Source organism: Sardina pilchardus, chromosome 15, assembly GCF_963854185.1.
Source record: "Sardina pilchardus chromosome 15, fSarPil1.1, whole genome shotgun sequence".
Taxonomy (NCBI): domain Eukaryota; kingdom Metazoa; phylum Chordata; class Actinopteri; order Clupeiformes; family Clupeidae; genus Sardina; species Sardina pilchardus.
Window position 1 is genome coordinate 12647427 of NC_085008.1, and position 20000 is coordinate 12667426.

At 46.6% G+C, this 20000-nt stretch overlaps 1 protein-coding gene across 4 annotated transcripts in view; it reads left to right on the top strand.

Annotated features, from left to right (window-relative positions):
• Window positions 1–20000, top strand: part of nfia (nuclear factor I/A) — a 118468-nt gene that overhangs the window by 51371 nt on the left and 47097 nt on the right. The window lies entirely within an intron of this gene.

The following is a 20000-nucleotide window of genomic DNA, read 5'->3' on the forward strand; positions in this document are numbered from 1 at the left end:
AACGGCGGTGGCAGCCCTGAGCGCCCTCCTCTCCAACTCATTTAGTGCCAGAGGAGGAGCGGGCTGATTAACGCCTGACCAAGGATTAGGCGAAGCTCCCCTCGTGTTTATAAAGTGCCCTGCGCCGCCAGGCCTGTGGTCAGGTTCTGGGGCTGAGATGAAGTGAATGTAACCACTCTTTTCAAACAAAAACAGTAGGGGGGAAGGAGACGGGGAGAGATGAGTGTGGTCGCTGAAACGAGAGAGAGGGAGGGAGAGCTCCCACTCGCGCACTGGCATCATCTAGCACGAGCGGAGGGGCACGCTCTGTGCAGTAGCTCTTAGCATGGCAGGAGTTTTTCGGCAGTCGAGCCAGAATACCTCCTGAGACGAACCATCGCCATGTGTTGTTCAAACTGTGTGCATAAACACAAAGCGCGTATATCATAGTAATATATATTTAAAGAAAATATAATAGTGTATTTTCTATAAAGCACATGTTCAACCTCCCGTTCTCTCTGTCTCCGGTTTTTAAAAATGACTGGCAGCAGCGCTGCATGAAGTTGAACTTTTCCTGTATTCATAACTCAACAAAAAATATCCTATGAAAATGACATGACACCAGTTAATGAAACAATAATGGTGTGGCAATACACCACATAAACATTTTCTGACTTCAAATATATTGTTGTATAATAATTATATAGTGGCAGATTTTTATTCACATGCATTTTTGCAATCTGATTTGGCAAATAACACTTGAGGAAAAGCTTTTGCACATTGTGGAGATGTTCTGTATGGTTATGACATGACATTCTTTGTTGGGCTTAACTGGTATTTCTGTAATTATGTTCACTTGTCATTTTTCAACCAGTGCTGCAAGCTGATATTTCAAAAGGGTTTCAAACAACTAACACACATCAAGAAGCAAATAAATTGAAGCGTAAAGGTTGGAGGAAGACAGCCAACTTCTTTTGCATTTTCCGCAGTAATTAGGATAGAAGGAAGAAATAATGCCAAATTTCCTTACGGCTCATAAATAGGTTATCAGAAAATAGAGGATTTTATTTTGTTTTAATTTTCCGCAAGGGACCTTTCGCTAACACGAATCGTAATACATGACACAATAAATAAATTAAACCCATAATATTTCTTCCCCTTGCTTGCTATTAATAGTAAACAGGACAGCTATGAATTCAGACAGGATTAAAATCGCTTTTTGATGTGGTTCCACTTTTCGCTGAATGCGATTTCTCCTCGTTTGTTGCAGCGGGAAACTTCAGAACTGCGGTCGCTGCTTGTGTGTGTGTATGTGTGTCTGTGTGTTTGTGTGGTGTGTGTGTGTCTCTCTCTCTCTCTCTCTGTGTGTGTGTGTGTGTGTGTGTGTGTGTGTGATGGAGAGAGAGAAGAAACAATGCCAGACTGAAACCTCAGAGAGGTGTGTGCGTGCATGTGTATGTGTGTGTGTGTGTGTGTGTGTGTGTGTGTGTGTGTGTGTGTGTGTGTGTGTGTGTGTGTTTGTGTTTGTGGGGCCTGGGGGGTGGATCAGAAGGGGGAATTTAGCGGATTTCACAAGATGGATATTATCAGAGGAGAAGACGGTGTTCAGAGCAGAGATTTGAGTAATTGGGCTGTTGCTATAGCACATGGGATTGAGCCGGGGAGGAAAGAAGAAAAGAAAAAAATGCAATCAGATATCAAAAGGGCATCTGTGGTTTCCTTTTCAAAATAAACACAGAAATTCGAAAACAAATGCCAAACTGTCTAGTGTTTGTTTGTTTTCGAGGCATTTGTCGTGAGTGCCTCATGATGGATATCTTGGATCCGCAGACTGTGGTTATCATTCTTTTAAGTGTAAAAGAAAGGTTGTCATAATAAAGAGATATCTTTCTTCTGTACTGCCAAAGAAAATCAGATATAGCTTTTCAAGAATCTCCAACTCCGGCTCACCACAGGACTAAGAGCAGTGTGTTTTGTGTGTGTGTGTGTGTGTGTGTGTGTGTGTGTGTGTGTGTGTGTGTGTGTGTGTGTGTGTGTGTTTTCAGAGAGAGAGAGAGAGAGAGACCAGAGTTAGCATTCGGTAACCGCTACCTTTAGTGCCACAACAAGGGTGTTCTTGCTCGTGTCCTGCCATGTCTCAGAGGGGAGTCTGCGAGCCAGGCTTTGCTAAGCCATGAATGGGCAGTGGCACGGACGGCCCAATGCTCTGGATGGGTGAGGCAGGGGAGCATCTGGCCGTGCCACCACACTATCATTCTGTCTGTCACTCTCTGGCAGGGTAGAGGTGTCTGAGAGATTGGCTCCATTCAGAATGAGGCTGGTGGTAAAGGCAGGCATGGATGGGAGGGATGGACAAGTGTGACACGCAAAAAGAAATATCCAAACGTTTGGAAGATAGAGCCGAGTCTGGTCGTTTGTGCTGCTGGGGCCATGCGCGACCTTGTTTCCAAACCCCATGGCTCTCGAATGTTTTGTGGGCCGACTGACCCCCTTCTGCTGGCTGCTACCTCCGAACCCTACATCAGTGTCCCCAAGCCCTCTTTTGTTGTGTTTATCAATGAGTGACTCAGTGCTGTCTGAGGCCGTAGCCCTGGTCCATCCTCGGGCCTGTAATTGCCCCGCCGGTGCATCCTGGGTAGGAGCGGGTAACGTGGGGCTGAGTAACATGAGGAAATGTTTGGAGACTAATCACCATGAGAATGGAGTCTTTCAGAGCGTGTGCGATTGTGCTGTCAGCGATCGAAGCTGATAATGATTGGGTAATAATGGCACATTGTCCGGCCGACCTGACCCAACCCGTGGGACTGGAGAGCCGAGCTGGGAAGGCGAGCTGGAGGTTTGCAAGTCGGGCCTTCTGGGCCGGGTCACACAAGGCCTTGGTTAACCGTCTAGCTGCACGAATGGCCAATCTGAAGCCGGCTTTAATTGTCCGTGGTGTGCTCGGTCCACCATGTGTGCAGCCATTGTCAGAGTGGCCCGGGTAGGAGTGCCTCTGTTCAGAGTCCCTCTCGGCTCAGTCTGAAGGGATGGAGTGCATTGTCCAGTGTTTGCTGTCCAGGGACGAGTCCTCCACTGCCATCCCTGAAAATAAAGTAAAACAAAATCACATAATTGAAATTATTTTTTTCAATGAAAGTGGCACACCATGTTGTGGTAACGCTAGCTCTGATGCTGACATCAGACACGTGGTGAAATAGCCATGTTGTATTTGTGTGCTGCTGTGCCTGTGCTGTGATACTGTGTTTGTGTGTGTGTCATTGCCACGTGCATCTGTTTTTTTCTCCATGATGGTGTGTATGTGATCAAACCAATCGGGCTATTTTTGAACAGTGAAAGATAAAAAATAATTTTGCTGTTTTAACTGATTTGTTGAATGACAAAGATACAATCTTTGCCGAGCATTTGTGAAGGAATTATTAAGCTTTTTATTTTTTAAATATCCATATGATTTAATTGTTAAATGTGTGTGTGGGATGGCTTGTATAGGTACACATCCCAGGTGAGCTGTGAGAGATAATGAAACTGATATAATCAGTTGTTATTTATTTATTAAATCAGATTAGGCAACAACCTATTTTATGCTCCAATTGAATTGAATGTTTGTGTGTATGCGTATGTGCACATGTCTATTTAACAGCCAATACATTTTCAGCATAAATGAGCTGATGTAGAAGACATGCGATATGTTTGCAAGCAAAAAAAAATTGTGCCCATGAAAAACTGTAATTTTGTGATTTGTGACGCATGATTTGACTATGTGAAGATGAATATTTGTGGCCACATAATTGTGTGTGTGTGTGTGTGTGTGTTTGTGTTTGTGTGTGCGCACATGTGCTCACGTAGGTCTGGATCAGGCAGAGGGAGGCTCTGTCTTTGGTTGGTGTTGACAGCTGTGGAGCGAGGCTCGGTGAATCCTCCTCCATATGTTCTGGGAGCAGCACAGACAAGCACACAACCCCATTCCAAGCCCCCAGCAACTTGGCCTAGGGGCTCCATTTTACACTTAGATTCAGAACGTATGGCTTCTCTCATGCCACAGAAAGAGCTACATTTGTGCTTTGTATTTTTTTTCCCTCTCTTCAACATTTGGGTATTGCCTTGCGTTGAAATTTTACACCTAAGATTAGTTCATGGTGTGAATCTGTGTATGGGTGTGTGCTTGTGTGTGAATTGTGACAAAACATGACGAATTTGCCTGACGACTGTGGTTTGATCCCTGTGCCTCTAAATGAAGCAATGTCCACCCACCATTTCTTGGGGGCTTTAGCCCTCCTGAAAAATATCCCTACTGTATGTCTCTGCCTGTTGGAAAGACTATTTGATAATATCTATAGTACAGGACATATGTCTGTATGTCTGGGTTTTGCTTGTGCTTGTGTGTGTGTGTGTGTGTGTGTGTGTGCGCTTATACATCGTCAAAGAAGAGGGAACGGCACCTAAAAAGGCGTAGGGAGCCATCTGCATAGGGCGGTGTGCCAGGGTCTTGCCAATGTGCCCAGACCACCTGGCCGTTGCGCCAGCCAAGTATGCCAGCCTGGGCCTCTCTTTTCTCCAGACTGATGCCCTCTCTAACTGCTTTGAAACTCGGTGGGCCTTGGAAACCGGCGATGCTGCGGATCCCTTGCCAGTAGCTTTGTTTGAAGTGAGACAGGCTGTGCCGCACAACGAAGACCAGACAGCAAACAGTGCCCCTTTCAGCACCCCAGAATACCCCCTCCCCAAAATACACACACACACACACACACACACACACAAAGGATTCACAAGCTCACTCACACGCAAATGCGCACAGACTTACACAGACGTACACAGACAGACAGACAGACAGACAGCCACACACACACACACACACACACACACACACACACAAATAAATACATTGAAGCATGTACACATTTGCACACACACAGACACTCACAAATAAATACACTGAAACACACACACACACACACACACACACACACACACACACAGGACACACACACACACACACACACACACACACACAGGACACACAGTCTTCCCAGTCCCCTCTTTATTACCCTGAGCCGGGGCAGCCTAAGCACCATGCCTGTACTGTACAGTACCTGACTTCTTCACGTTGCGTGTCCATTTCAGAGCCGTCCCTCTCTCTCTCTCTCTCTCTCTCTCTCTCTCTCTCTCTCTCTCATCCCCAAAAAGTCTCCCCCTCTCCAGTCCCCACCTCCGGGCCCCCCTCCACCCGGGCCTTGGCCCGCGCTCCCTGACAACCCTGGGAACGGGTGATTCAGGACTGGCACTCCAGGGGCACAAACACTGGCAATGCCGCCCGCTAGGGCCTTTGTTCTGCCAGTGTGTGTCTGAATGTAAATGAGCACACACACTTGTGTCAGTTATTCACTAAACATTTTGTCATCGTTGACTGCTTTTGTCCAATATGCTCCTCCGTAATTTACCAGAACTATATCCAAATTGAAAGGGATTTGGTTGTGTTTAAATTTAAGTATGTGAAGGTAAGAAGGTAGACTGATGACATTGTTCTTTTTGTATTTGTCAAGCGATTGTAATAATTGAAACATCATGAGGTAATAGTCAGTCAGTGGTTAAAATGAAAATATGGAATATATTGGAATATTTCTGCCTAAGCTACACGTGTAAGTCAGCAGCAGTACGTGCCTTTTGTGGAAAAGCCTGTGAACGGGCAGCCAGCGCCCCCTCATTACCAGAGGATCGCTGTTCTTGAGCAGCAGGAGCAGACTCTCTGTGGCGTTCTTCTGTGAAAGCCTCTTGCCTTCATAGATACCACAAACCACTTGACCTCTGCTCCAGCGAGTGCTGCAGACACACTCCTAATCTCAGGAATACCTAAGGGGAGCGAAAGCACGCACACACACACACACACACACACACACACACACACACACACACACACACTACGAGAGAGACAGTGTGTGAGATGTGTGCGTGTCTATGGAAAGAGTAGTTGGAACAAAGAGAGAGATAAGCAGGAGTGTGTCAGACAGCGAGAGAGAGCAAGAGAGAGAGAGGCAAAAATAAAGAGATGGAGAGAGAGAGAGAGAGAGAGTGTGTGTGTGTGGAGGGCTGCGGCAGGCCGTGTGGGCTGGGGCTGTAACAGGTAGTACCAGGCCCAGGCCGCTCAGGTACACCCAGTGGAAGACTAATTGATTACTGCGGGAACTGCAGGGTGATAAATAGCGCTGATGCATTGCCTCCTCTACTGAGAGATGAGGGGAAAGGCCGACTGAGGATATTCTGGTAAGTGGTCAGGGGAGGAGGGGAGGAGGAGGCGCAGGAGAGGGGGAGAGAGAGAGGGAGAGAGAGAAGACACGAGGCTGACATTGAGATGTTGCTGCTGTTTCTGTGTGTGTGTGTGTGTGAGTGAGAGAGAGAGTGAAAAAGAGAGAGAGAGAGAGAGTCTGTGTATGTGTGTAAGTGTGTGAGAGTGTGTACATGTGCATGTGTGTGTGTGTGTGTGTGTATGTGTGTGTGCGCTCATGTGTTGTATTCCAAAGCCATGAGTGCGGAGGTTTTGGAGTGAGGTCCTGGGTTTGTTCTGAACAAACTCTAAAACTCTGGCATAGCAGCTACAACTCAAGAGGCACACTGGCTTCTTGTGAAGAACATCATGGTTCTGTTTAAAGCTGATGTTCTGCTGTTACAGTCTGCAGCCCGCAATCACACACACACACACACAGAGAGAGAGGGACGTTCACACCAGACACACACGCACACACATACACACACACAGACACAGAGAGAGAGAGAGAGAGAGAGAGAGAGAGAGAGGCACGTTCACACCAGACACACACGCTCACACACACACACACACACACACACACACACACACACACACACACACAGACACGCTGCTGGGTGTGTATTATCTGGCCCAGACATCCTGACTGTTGGTGCAGGGGCTCCGATGGCTCTCAGGCAGAGAGAGGGAGTTCCTGAAGGCCAGTGCAAAAGAGGGGAGAGCGGGAAAGTAAACATGGAGGGAAGGAAGGGATTCATGGGCTGGCAGAAACCCTAGTCGTATGACTGCTGCGTTCCTCTCCATTCTCCCAGTGCAGATCAATACGCTGCTCGATGGGCTGCCCCTCACATTGTCCACAGCTCAACAAGCCCGGCCAGCTATTTATATATCTGCAAAATCATTCAATACTCTAAACCACTGGTTCTTTCTGGCGTGAGTGTGTGTGTACAGTGCGTGTGTAAATATTTCCTATATTATTGTATTACACTGTGATTTGCTTTGGCTCCCCCAAGTTGTTCTTTGTGGACTTCCTATTTCATCCCCTTGTCATGCTCCACTCATTCATCCTCTTAAAGACTTTCTTCATTTTGTCCTTTGAATCCTTATTGTACAACACAGTGTTGAAAGACTTATGATAAATATTTTTGATAAAAAAAATGATGATAAAGGACATAGCAATGAATGACCACTCATCTATTGTATTTGTGAGAGTGTGTGTGTTTGTGCGGGTGTGTGTGTATGGGTGAGTGTGTGTGTGTGTGTGCGTGTGTGTGTGTCCGTGTCCGTCCGTGTCCGTCGGCGTCTGGGTGTGCGCCTGCGCGGCCGCCCGCGTGAGCATGTGCTCAGGGCAGCTCTCCAGACGGCCGTGGTGGGGCAACACCGTGGGTAATCTGAGAGATGGGTCTCCCTGGTGACCTGATTGATTGTCCCGCAACCTGCAGGCGCTACTGGACGTTGCGCGCTCACGCTGTCATGGACTCCCACTCGTGCACCATATTGCAGCGCTTGCAAAAGATCAGCATGGGCACTGCTTACACAATCTCACTCTTTCTTACAGTCATTCATTCATGCATTCCCAAGTCTCATTCCACTTTGGACTATCACGGCCACAAAGAATCTTCTACGACTTCTTTGACCTTGTTTTTGCCAGTGAATCCAATGTTGCAGAGAATAGTAATAAAAAGAAAGACATTTATCATTTTTTTAAAGAGTCACATGCAGCATAACTTTTTATGCTGCAGCTCTACATCTCTGGTCAGCAGCATTCAAAACTGCTGTGGTTTATTTGTGCGCACTCGACTCAAAGCTGCAGTCATTGTGCCCAAGTCCCAAGTGAATGTGAATCGCCATTGTGTTTATCAAGTTAGTTTCAGATTTGACATATCATACGTTCACCCAGGACACTGTGTCCTGTTTCGCACACTTGGCACCTTGTTCACAGATAGATGGCTGGCGGCACTGCCATAAAGGAATTCCAGCTGACGTTCAAGTTTAGGCAGAATAAAACTGTACGACTGAAGTCAACAGTACGCTTTGAGCGCTTGGCGTTCAAGAGACGATGAAATACATGTCTTGTTACAAGTGCTTGCAAGAAACTCTTTCTACTGTCTTTGGATGCGTGACAGTTTGGGGCATTCAGTGTTTGTATGGGTGTGAGTGTGTGTGTCTGCATGTGGGTGGATGCATGCGAGTGTGTGTTGTATTTTGACACTGTGGCCCCTCTCACTAGCACCATTTACGGGACCAGTGCCAGCTTCCTGCGATACACACAGAGACAAGCAATTTTACACATTTCCTTGTGTACATTTAGGATGTAATCAAAAAAATGGACCAACTCTGCTTTTAAACACTCGGCCTAAAAAAAATCTGAGGTTAAAGCAAGGATTATGTACTTCGCAGCAAGTTGGTGCGGGACCAAAAGTAAGCAGAAAGATGGGCCAAAATTGTGTGACGGCACAAAATCCAGCGCACACTCACACACCCAAGTAATACCATCCATTATGGTGCAATAATTATGGTAAGTGAGGCAGAACCGGATCAATATGGCAATTCATCAGCTGCTTTCCCAAACTATTCCGGTCGGGCTTATGTCATGCTGCAGCCAGTGGTGTCCTTCAGCCAGGAGCCTACAGGCCCAGCTGCATGTCAAGGTTCCTTCCAGCCTAATCCACTTTCCCGGGATGTACATTACCCCAGCAGAAACTCACACAATAGCCACACACACACAGACAGAGAGAGAGAGAGAGAGAGAGAGAGAGAGAGTTATTTACAAATACAAACAAACACATGCACAAAACACGCTCTCTTTCTCTCTTTGTTGCTGTATTGTTAATCATGCTTTCATCAATTGATTTGCCGTTGCTGGTGGATCATGGCCACGGGTGAGCGCTTTTCTGGGAGCATCGGAGCCAACATCACACACACTGCCAATGTAGCTTCTGCCCAGTCCTGGACCGAAGTCCTGGCAACACACACACTCACACACACACACACGCATGCACACACACACACACACACACACACACACACACACACATAAACAGATCCTTCGTCAGGCTGCAGTTGCTGTGTCATAAATTTCAAACAAATGTGACGAATGCATATTTTGCCAACTCTCATTGCACTGGGTTTTATTTCAGTTTCAAATTTGAACACGTAGTATTGCCCCAAATTCAGGGGCAATTTCAACACGGATTAGAGTACAAAAAGCCTGGCTGACATTTTTCAGTGGCTGAATATTTAACTGTTGTTGTGTAAAAACTCAAATTAGCTATAGGAATGTAGACACATTTTGCTAGATTGCACATTCCAGCTAAACACTTCACTGGCTCAAACTAAATTGTCCACACAAGACATTTATATTTTTGCATATGCTCTAATGAAAATCTTGACTGATACACATACAGTTACATTTGTTATTAATTTGTTAGTAAAATACGATGCATATTTTACTTGTTGTAAAATGGTGTTTTTATCTCATAGTATTGTGTGAAATTCTCTCTGACAAAATGTATTAGTTAGATTCCAGTTGAATATAATAATTTCTGTCATTCATTTTCTATTCTTGCTTTTTCTGTTCTTTGTCTGCATTGTCAGATGTATCATTCAACACCTCAGCTTGTTCTTACATGGCTCATTGTTTTAGAAAGTGTTTCACTGAAGATGGCAACCGCTCCAAGGGATGGAGAGGGTACTTTTAAAATGGTTGCCAAAGCTTTTAAGATGGCTGCCAGGGCATTAGGTTTGGAGGAGGGGCTGATGTGATACACTAATGCTAAATGTTATTGTTGATATCAACACATTATGACCAAATTAAGGCCATCTCTATCTGTTCTCTAGTTGTGTGTGAATGTGTATGTGTGTGTGTGGGGGGGGGGGTGTGTCTCGGGTTTGTGTATCTTCACATTCCTATTCCCTCTCTTTTAAATCAGAATGCTGTTGAACTTGGCAGTAAAGTTCTTGGCAACGACAACCCCTGTGTCATCCAACAATGGTAGCAGCTAACATGATTCTCTCAGCATCGCAAAGGCTGGCAAAGACAGTTTAGCAGCTCTACCCAGGGTAAGCCTCAGAGAGGCTCTGAGAAAGCAAAAGCAGAATATAGACAAAAAGAAAGGGAGTGAGAAGAAGAGAGGGTGACTAGCTTATACGTAGCGCGTTGGCACGACAGTTGCCGTATTTGAATGGGATGCTTTTCTTTTTTATTAAAGATGAGGTTTTTTTGGTAATTAACGGAAAGGATTTGTTTGAGTTGTCATGGGCACGCTGCACTGCAGAAGGCTGAGTGGCTGTGGCTTTGACTGTGAGGTGGATCATTGTATTTTTGGGTGTTATGAAGAGGTGATGTGCTAAAATGGTGGTTGTGTGATCAACACAAAATGGAGGCTGCGAGGAGGGGCTAGCGTGAGACAGCCATGAGCGCGTTGGCAAGGATTTACTTCACTATGATGCTTTAGGGCGAAAACTATAATGCGCATGTGCTCTCCTCACATCCCCTTCTTGGCAAAAGAAAATGAATGCTCAATTTCAGTTCTCTCCCTTTTTTTTTTTATCGAAATCTGTGGAAACGACACAATTGATACGACAGTTAGATGTCACCTCTGTCATTGCGTCGCCCCCATCTCCACACTTCTTCAGTTTTCCAGCACTAACAAAAGCACAAAAAGCGAGTATCTTAGCTTGTCTCTCTGTAGAGGAGATTGTGAGGGCAGGGGGCCACCGGAGCTGAAATGACAACCTACCGCCTTGGCTGGCACCGGTCAGAACCCGCCAGCGCTCTCAGACTCGAGCCAGGAGCTTGGACTCAGATCCTGTTCGCCCATTGAGCTTAGTCCTTTTTTTCCCTTTACGATTTCTTCTGTGTTGTCTTCAAGCGAATAAACCTGTGTTGCTTCGCCTGAATGGAAGTTGCCGAGCAGAATATTCATTTGCTACCACAAGCAATAAAAAACAAAAACCTCAAATAAAAATTAAAGGGGAAATTTTAATGTAACGCAATAAATCAAGTAAATACATTTTACTTCATCATGTAAAAATATCTGAAATGTTTATTTATGGTTTCAGTGAAATGAATAAAGTGCAAATGAAGATGATTTGTTGCAGCAGATATTGACTGACAGCATTTTGAAATTAAACCACTTATCATTTCATTTCATTACAGACTATAAGAACAAAATGGAGGACTTTTAAAATATGCAATCAATAATTCTTTCAAATATAAAGGGAATATTTTAATACTTTTTCATTTACATTACATTTCAGATTATATTTGTCCAGTAAAATGATCTCCATTTAACAAATAGTTTGTTCTACTTAGAGCCAAGCATTTATTTGCACTATCTATTTTTTTCTTTTATTTTGTAATTTGATGTATGTATTGAAATACTAATTATTATCCCAAGTAAAAGAAATCCTCCAATTTCTTCTACATTTTTTAGATCAAGGCTCATTTGAAACCCCTGTATGTTGAGTGGTGGTGATTGTGTGTGTTCTGAAATGTATGAATGTGTGTATTTGTCTGTGTATTCCTATATTCACAGGTAAAGGTATGTGTATAATTCAGTGTAGTGTGTGTGTGTGTGTGTGTGTGTGTGTGTGTGTGTGTGTGTGAGTGTGTTCGTGCGTGTGTGTGTGTGTGTGTGCATGCATGCGTGTGTTTGTGTGTGTTTTTGTGTGTTCGTGCATACAGTATGTGTGTGTGTGTGTGTGTGTGTGTGTGCGCGCGTACGTGCATGTGTGTGTGTGTGTGTGTGTGTGTGTGTGTGTGTGTGTGCGCGTGCATGTGTGTGTGTGTGTGTGTGTGTGTGTGTGTGTGTGTGTGTGTGTGTGTGTGAGTGTGATTCCGGCTGTGGCTAGGGTAATACAGTAGCTGAGTTTCCAGTGGCCTGCTTGTGGAGGGTTTTCCTGCCCGATGAGAGGCAGCAGGCTGAAGAGCAGCAGCACTTTTGGCCATGAGCTTCCCCAGCTTGGCAAGAGTCTCCTAGAGTTTTCCAGACAGATAGTGACTGAGTGAGCCAGAGAGACAGACAGAGAGGGAGAGAGAGAGAGGGAGAGAGAGGGAGAGAGGGAAGGAGGGAGAGGGTAAATAGAGGGAGTTTGACATAGAAACAGAGCGAACTAGAAAGTAGTCTGCCAATGTGAATCTCCCTGTTTTTTTTTGTTTTTTTTTCTCTTTATTTCCTGATGTCGCACTGCCAACATTATGGAGACTTTTCCTCTTTGAGAAATAGGGGAAGGAGGTTATAAAGACTAGGCTTTCCTACCCACAAAATTATGGTTTGGTGTCAGTGGCCAGTGAGTCCATCTGCCTGGTGCCAGAGAAGGTGTAAATAGTATGCCTGTGTGTGTTTAGCTAATGCCTCCATGTTTACCCTTGTGGTTAGGCTGACGTGTTTATGTGTAGAAGTCAGGAGTTTGTTTTAAAAGGCTAAATTAGATTTAATCAGTGGGGCTGGTAGGCACATGGAGTTTGGAATGATCAGGCAATAATTTCCTGTGTCTCTGGTTGCAACAGTGTGATTTTTCACGGCACGCAACTGTTTGCCACATGCATTGTAGCTAGTCCTCTGTGAGGCTGATGAGGTTTGTAGGAATTATAGATTAGTATATTAGAACAGGGTATCAATCACTAGCACTGCCCCACCTCTACCCACTGACTCAACCCCATCTACCCCACTACCTCTACCCACCTACTCTACCCCCCCACCCCCCCACTGATTCTACCCCACCTACCCCACTGTCCCTACCCCACCCACTGTATATGTGCTCACTGTGGCATGGACATGTCTGCTGCTCTCTTAGTCAGTGGTTTTATTCTTTAGCTCTTTTGGTTCTCTCTCCGGAAGGGTGGAACCGTTCTACCTGGTGGACACACCGGAACACATACTGTGCTGGTGCACTCGCGTTTCACTCCGTCTGTCGTACACACACAACTACACATGAACACACCCTCATACATACTCACACACACACATACACACACACACACACACACACACACACACACACACACACACACACACACACACACACACACACACACACACACACACACACACACACACACTCACTCACACACCTTATGCATACACTTACATTCATGCCACTGGAGTCTATCATAGGGGCTCCAGTAAAACTGTGAATCACAGCTCTCAGCACAGCTCTCAACGAGCACAGATACACATACACACAAACACAAACACGCTGGATACACACCACTCCCAGCCATCTCCACCCCATGTCAAGGGTCTGGCTCTCTGAATATTTACAAAGATTAGATCTCTGGCAAATGACGGTCAAACTGACAGGGTCCAGCGCTGACTCCCCGCACACAGTCCTCTCCTTCAGGGAGCCAGTATCAGCAGAGGTCAGCCGTCTGGTTGTGCACAAGCCCACAAGATGATTCTGCCTCCAAGGAGTGGATTCCTATTGTCCTGTTTGTGACACGAGGAGATTGTGTTCTAAATTGTGTGAGGAGGTGTGTGTGTGTGTGTATCTTGTGTGTGTCTGTGTGTGTCTGTGTGTGTCTGTGTGTGGTGTGTGCTAGTGTGTGAGAGGCTTCCACCTATCCCGGAGCGGTCTGTGCCGTTACCATGGCGAAAGAGAGGAAGCAGACAAAGGGAGGAAGTGTTGTGCTGGGGCTGGTGGAAAGGCTCCTCTCAGCAGTATGCTTTTGCAATCAGGCCCAGACCCTGTGTGGGAAGGGAGCACCTCCACAAAGGGGACAAGACACAGGTCGCACCAGTTGCTCCGAGCGTACTGGATCCGATTTCAAGAAGAAGAAGAGAAAAAAAGTGCTTGTTTGCTTTTCTCCATATTATTTCCTCATGTTTGTATTTTCATTTATTTATTTATTTATTTTTTGTCAGGCATACTGTAAGGGATGGATTTTTATGCGTCTTTGTCACCCCACACCTCACCACCACCACCACTACACACACACACACACACACACACACGCACACACATACAGACAGACACACACACACTTCAGAACCATTTCAGCTCACACAGACTCTTGACCCACTCTAGAGTTTTCTGTTATTCCACAGTGAGGCTATGGGAGGTCACAATACACATTAGATCCCTGACAGCCTCAACTTCTCTCTCCCAGCCAGGCTATTTAGAGAGAGAGAGAGAGAGAGAGAGAGAGAAGGAGAGAGAGAGAGAAGGAGAGAGAGAGAGAGTAAATTGAAGGCGGCCCCAGGGCTGTATATTCCACCTCATCCCCAAGGGAATGATGGGATTCTGCTTCTTTCTGTCTTCCTGGGAAAAGGCCAAGAACGACTTTTCTCTCTCTTTCTCCCTCTCCCTCCCTCCCTCCCTCCCTTGTTCCCTCTCTCTCTCTCTTCCCTTCCCTCTCTCTGTCCTCTACTTTTTTCATTTCCTGGAAAATGCGGTTCATATCAGGAGAGTGTGCAGGCTGGAGTGGAGGAGGGTAAGCAAATGAGAGGCTGCTGGGTGCAAGGCAACGCGCTCCAGCTGCTCCCTATATGTACTGTGTGTACAGTATGTGTACACCATGTAGTGTAGTCTGCGTGATATGCGGGACTACGCAGTGTACCCACTTAAAAAGCATCACCATCTCAGTATACCCACTTCAAATAGGCAAGGATAGGAATTGATCACAGTATACCCTCTAACTAACTAACTTAAGTGCATTGCAGTAAGCACACCGCAGCTAACTAGACTACACACCACTTAAAGCTAAAGCTAAAGCTCCAGAACGGCTCCATTTGTAAAAGCAAGCATCATCTCCCTCCTGTTTTAAAATGTCCTGTTTTTCTGTGGTGCTGGACGATTGTTAGCTTCCCATCCCAGTGCAGGCGCAAGTACTCGGTTCGTTTGAGAAGCTGCGCTGATGAGGACAGAGGCCAAGTGGGTCTTCTGCGTCCTGCATGCAAGGTTGTGTGTAGCATCAGCATAGGTTTAAAATAGAGCGCCACTCACTTGCCCAATTTTCCCCCTTGCCATGCGTGTGAGCTGGAATGGTTCTGAAGTCTCTCCCTCTCACACACACACACACACACACACACACACACACACACACACACACACACACACACACACACACACACAGAGACACACAGACACACACACATACACACACACCCTGGTGAGGGGCAGACGAAGCCTCGTGTGCACTTGTGGTGTCATGCTGTCTGATAATGATATCTCGGTGCAGTCTCCGGCCTCGCATAGGATGTGTGTGATTTCTGGCGGCCCGGAATGTCACTCTTTGTCTTTGGCGTAACAGTAGCTGTGTCATGGCTGGCAGGACTCACTGCCTGCACTGTAAGCATATCCACTTGGACTCACAGGGCTTTTCTATTTAATGGGACATGGCCATTTCTAGATTTTTTTTTTGGTGTGTATCTCACTATTTTACTTGCGACTGTCTTTATAGTTATTTCCACAGGCCACAAAACCCACTGCAGCCAAAAGTATTTTAAAAAGCGGTTCTGATGGAGAGAAGTGACAGATGGCTAAGTGTGTGTGTGTGTTTGTGTGTGTGTGTGTTGGAGGACTCCAGTTGTCTCAGCTGTATTGGCCCTCTCTGGTCTCCTCTCCTCTCCTTTCGTCTGGTCTGGTCCCCTTTCTCCCGTCTTCCCCTCTGTCCTCTCTTCTCCTCTTCTCAACCATGTCTCTGTTTATGTTTGCAGTAACAGATAGGATCCGTACACTCCCACTGTAACACTATCCTCTGTTGCGAACCCCCCACCCCCCACCCCCCAATCGCCACCATTCGCGGAAAATACAAAAGTAAACAGCCTGCACTCCAGGAGGAAAGAAAAATAGCAGGCGAGCAATATGCAGGCGTGCAGATGAGAAGCAGAAGGGTCCTGTCTAAACATGGCCCTTATTAAATATGGAGTGACGCAAACGCGAGAGGAGAGGTCAAGGTTACTTCAAACATTAGACGGAGGCGGGGCCAACGCAGACCCTCCCAACGCCGCAGCCGGCCTCGTCTATCTAAGGAATGAGGCCGCTCTCTCTCTCACACAACTGGAGTGCGTGTGCGGCGAAGTGTCTGCACAGCACACCCGCCACGAGACATGGGGAGACGTGGCCCTGGCTGAAAACAAGCAAGCTTGGTGTGAGAGTGGATGCGTGTGGTGGCTTTGTGTGTGTGTGTGTGTGTGTGTGTGTGTGCGCGCGTGTGCACACAGGCATGTGAGTGTGTGTGAGTTTTTGTGTGTGTGTGTGAGAGAGAGAGAGTTTGTGTGTGTGTCTGTGTGTGTGTTGTTTGTGTGTTGTCTGTGTTTTTATGGACGTACGTAGATCCCTAACAAATCAGTCATGTGTTTATCTTGTCATTCCTGAAGGCTGCTGTTATGTAGTTGCTCTGGCCTCTGATGTGCGCCGTTATTTAGTGATGGAGCGGTCTGACAATCCTCAGGCCACTGGAGTGTGCAGGAGGGGCTGAGGGGGGGGGGGGGGGGGGGGGGGGGGGCAGCAGGAATGCCAAATTAATTCCTAAGCTTTTTTTTTTTGAGAGAGAATTTGCAACATCTTTTTATATCAAGTCTGGTGGGAGGAAGGCAAGGAGGGATAGAAGGAGTGGAGAAGAACAGGGAAGAAAATGACAAAAAAAATGGATGAGAGAGGGAGAGAAAAATCTGGAGACGATACTTGTGAAAACAATAAGCCAATCCCTCCAGCTTCACCTTCCATTGATGGCTCAGAAAGGCGCGTTTGTATTTCTAAATTAAGTTTCTGCCTCCTTTTATTGGGCAGCGTGTTCCTGAGCCCAGTGTGTAAAAGCCCTTTTGAAAGTGGGGTTTTAGCGCACAATTGGATTACAGCAAGGCTTTCTGTGAGAACGCGGCGGGTTCAGCCACTGAGCTGGGAGCCCTACAGATGGTTTTGTGCATGCATAATGAAACAGGCCAGGAGGGGTCCCCCAAAGTCACAGCTCCAGCCCATGAGAGAGGGAGAAGGGGGGGTGGAGGGGGAGAGAACAGGCGCGAGCAGGCAGGCCATGGGCAACCGCAACACCACTCCCACCACCCCGCCACCACGACACACACACACACACACACACACACACACACACACAGCCCTGCAGGCAGCAAGCCCCCTTAGTCATCCAGAGCAGGAAGGGGAGCCCCTAACGATCTAATTAGGAGCCAATTCAGCCGGCACCCAAGACTCACCAGCCGCACACTCTCAGAGAAGTCCTGGTGCTTCTGCTGCTGCTGCTGCTGCTGCTGCAGCCCTGGACCCTTTGTGTCACTCTGCCTTACTGCACAGCACAGCAAGCTAATCAATGTGTTAGCAATGTAGAACTATCCGCATGTTTAAGCCCAGGCACATACTGTCCATATCAAGGAAGATATAGATGATTCAGCTCTGACATACATCTAAAAAAGTGGTGCAACAATTAGCTTTCAGATTTAGATTCTCAGAAAAGCTTTTTGTAAGCGCTGGGTGTTTTAGACCCAGCTTACACCCACATATACACTCTCAGCACTTCACCCCACCCCACACCCCCCACCCCCCACCGTACACTACCCTTGTTCTTCATGTTTTTGTGAAAGTGTGAGAACAAAATTGGAGATAGCTGGGGCCTATCCCTCCTCTATTAGACTGTAGCAGAAAGCGTTGGCCGTTGACAAGTTCTTTAGGCGCTTTAGCTCCTCTGAATGGTCCTGTTTGTGCCGGCTACTTTACTTGTTTGTTGTTTAGTGTCTCTTTTCACTTTTTGTTGGTTGTTTGTTCCTGGCGGGATTTTTTTTTTCTTCGTTTGGGCCCCCTCTGCCCCTCTTGCTCTGAGGACCCTCAACAGGGGGTCGTGCAGATGTGGCTCCCAGAGTCTGCGTCTCACGTCTCATTTGCATATTTAATTAGCGAGGGGAGCCGCGTGAGAGCGTTCAGGGTTTGAGGAGCGGGCAGAGGGGGGGGGGGGGGGTGCGGGTGGGGAGGTGGGGGCAGCAGGCAGACTGTGTGAAAGTGCCCCCCTCCCCACCTACACCCAGCACCCAGACGTAACCCCCCCCCCACCCCCCCTCTCCACGGCTAACACCCTGCTTTCACATATCTGTTAGCGGTTGCCGGGGAAGGCCTTTTTGTTCCCCGGGCCTCCAGATTGCCTTTGTTTTAAGCTGTTGATGCAGACTGCCACGCTGGGCCGCATGCAAACAAGTCCCTAAATTGTTTACTTTGTCTGGAAAGCACAGCCAAACTTTTTTTTTTTTCCCTCTTCGCTCTCGCTTTCATTCTTTTGGGTTTTTGGTTTTGCGATTTACGCTACACTTTTTGTTCACTTTAGGTGGCTTCCCTTCCCGCCTTTTTTTCTTCGTTTTGTTTCACTTAAATGCATCTTTTGTCCTTCTTTAAGTATACTGTCTGTGACTGTTTTGTCTGAAGGACCTCTTCTTTAAATGTAGAGGTGGCTGGCCGTTAATGGGTTTTGCAGTAAACAAACCTAGACATCACAATGCTCACACATGTAGAGTAGAAATGCTCACATTTTTGTATACAGAATTCAATACCAAAAAGGAGCTTTTGAATCATCAGTTCTTATCCCTATTGTACTCGTAAAACAAAGGCTCAACCCAAAAAAATAAATTGTCCCGCAAACATTGAAATCATCGGTATTTATCTTGCTCGTCGGCTCCAATTTAAAGCCTCTTTTGGAACTGTGGAGTGTGAATGAGCTTCTGATCCTCCGAGCATCTCTCCGACATGACAGAACTGTGACTCATAGATCTGAGGCTGGCGGCTTCATGGTTTCGAGTGGATATCAGTAATATTTCTCCCACACCAACTATTTCATCTGCAGTGGAGGAATCAATACAAGGCCAGCGTTTAAATCATCGGAGGGGTGTGTTTCTCTGCCATCTTTTGGCAGCAGCAGAAACAGGGGTTTTGAGCAGGGGAGAGTAGGTGAGCCGACGTGTTTGGTTCCTGTTCGGCTCAGTGCTATCAGTGGCATGGCAGCTAATGGCCACTGTTAAACAGCACTTGCTGGGAAAATTTGCCCATCAAATTTACAGGTTACTTTTATGAGGGACGCAGTAGACTGAGGTTGCGAGCGATATGCAGACAGATTGATTTCCGCAAGGGGCTGTGCATGCCAGCAGTGCAGTTGACATGAAATATCCCCCCACCACCATGACACACTCGTTTCTCTCTCTCTCGCTCTCTCTTTCTCTCTCTCTCTCTCTCACTCACACACACACACATGCACACACACACACACACACACACACACACATATTATGCATGTATAAACATTCTGTACATTTACATATACATACATAGAGTGTGCTGGTTGTCAACAGGAGCCCACTAGTATTCTAGCTGAGGAGTTCCCTGTCAGTCATATGCACTCATGGATACATGGACAGTTTGAAAGCATCACAGAACATATAGTTGCCAAATTCGGAGCATGTCTTTATAGGAATGAGGAGTAAAAATGAAAAAGGGAAAGAAAGAGAGAAAGATGAGTGTAATGGGATTTAATGGAAGATAGGAGAGGGGGGATGTCCTTCAGATTCCCTGGAACAAATTCGCAGGTGTTTGTGTATGTGGTATGCTAATGTTCATGTGTGTTTTTTTGCGCATTTTGCGTAAATGTGGTGTGTATGCAGGATTCTGGGTGCTTGTGTGTTTATGCGTCTGTGTGTGTGTGTGTGTGTGTGTGTGTGTGTGTGTGTTGGTGGGTGGGTTTGTGTGTGTGTGTGTATGCTGGTGTCTGCCAGTCTGCTGTCGAAGCATCTCAGTGTGGTGGCAGGCCGTCCCGTCTGCATCGATCCGGGAT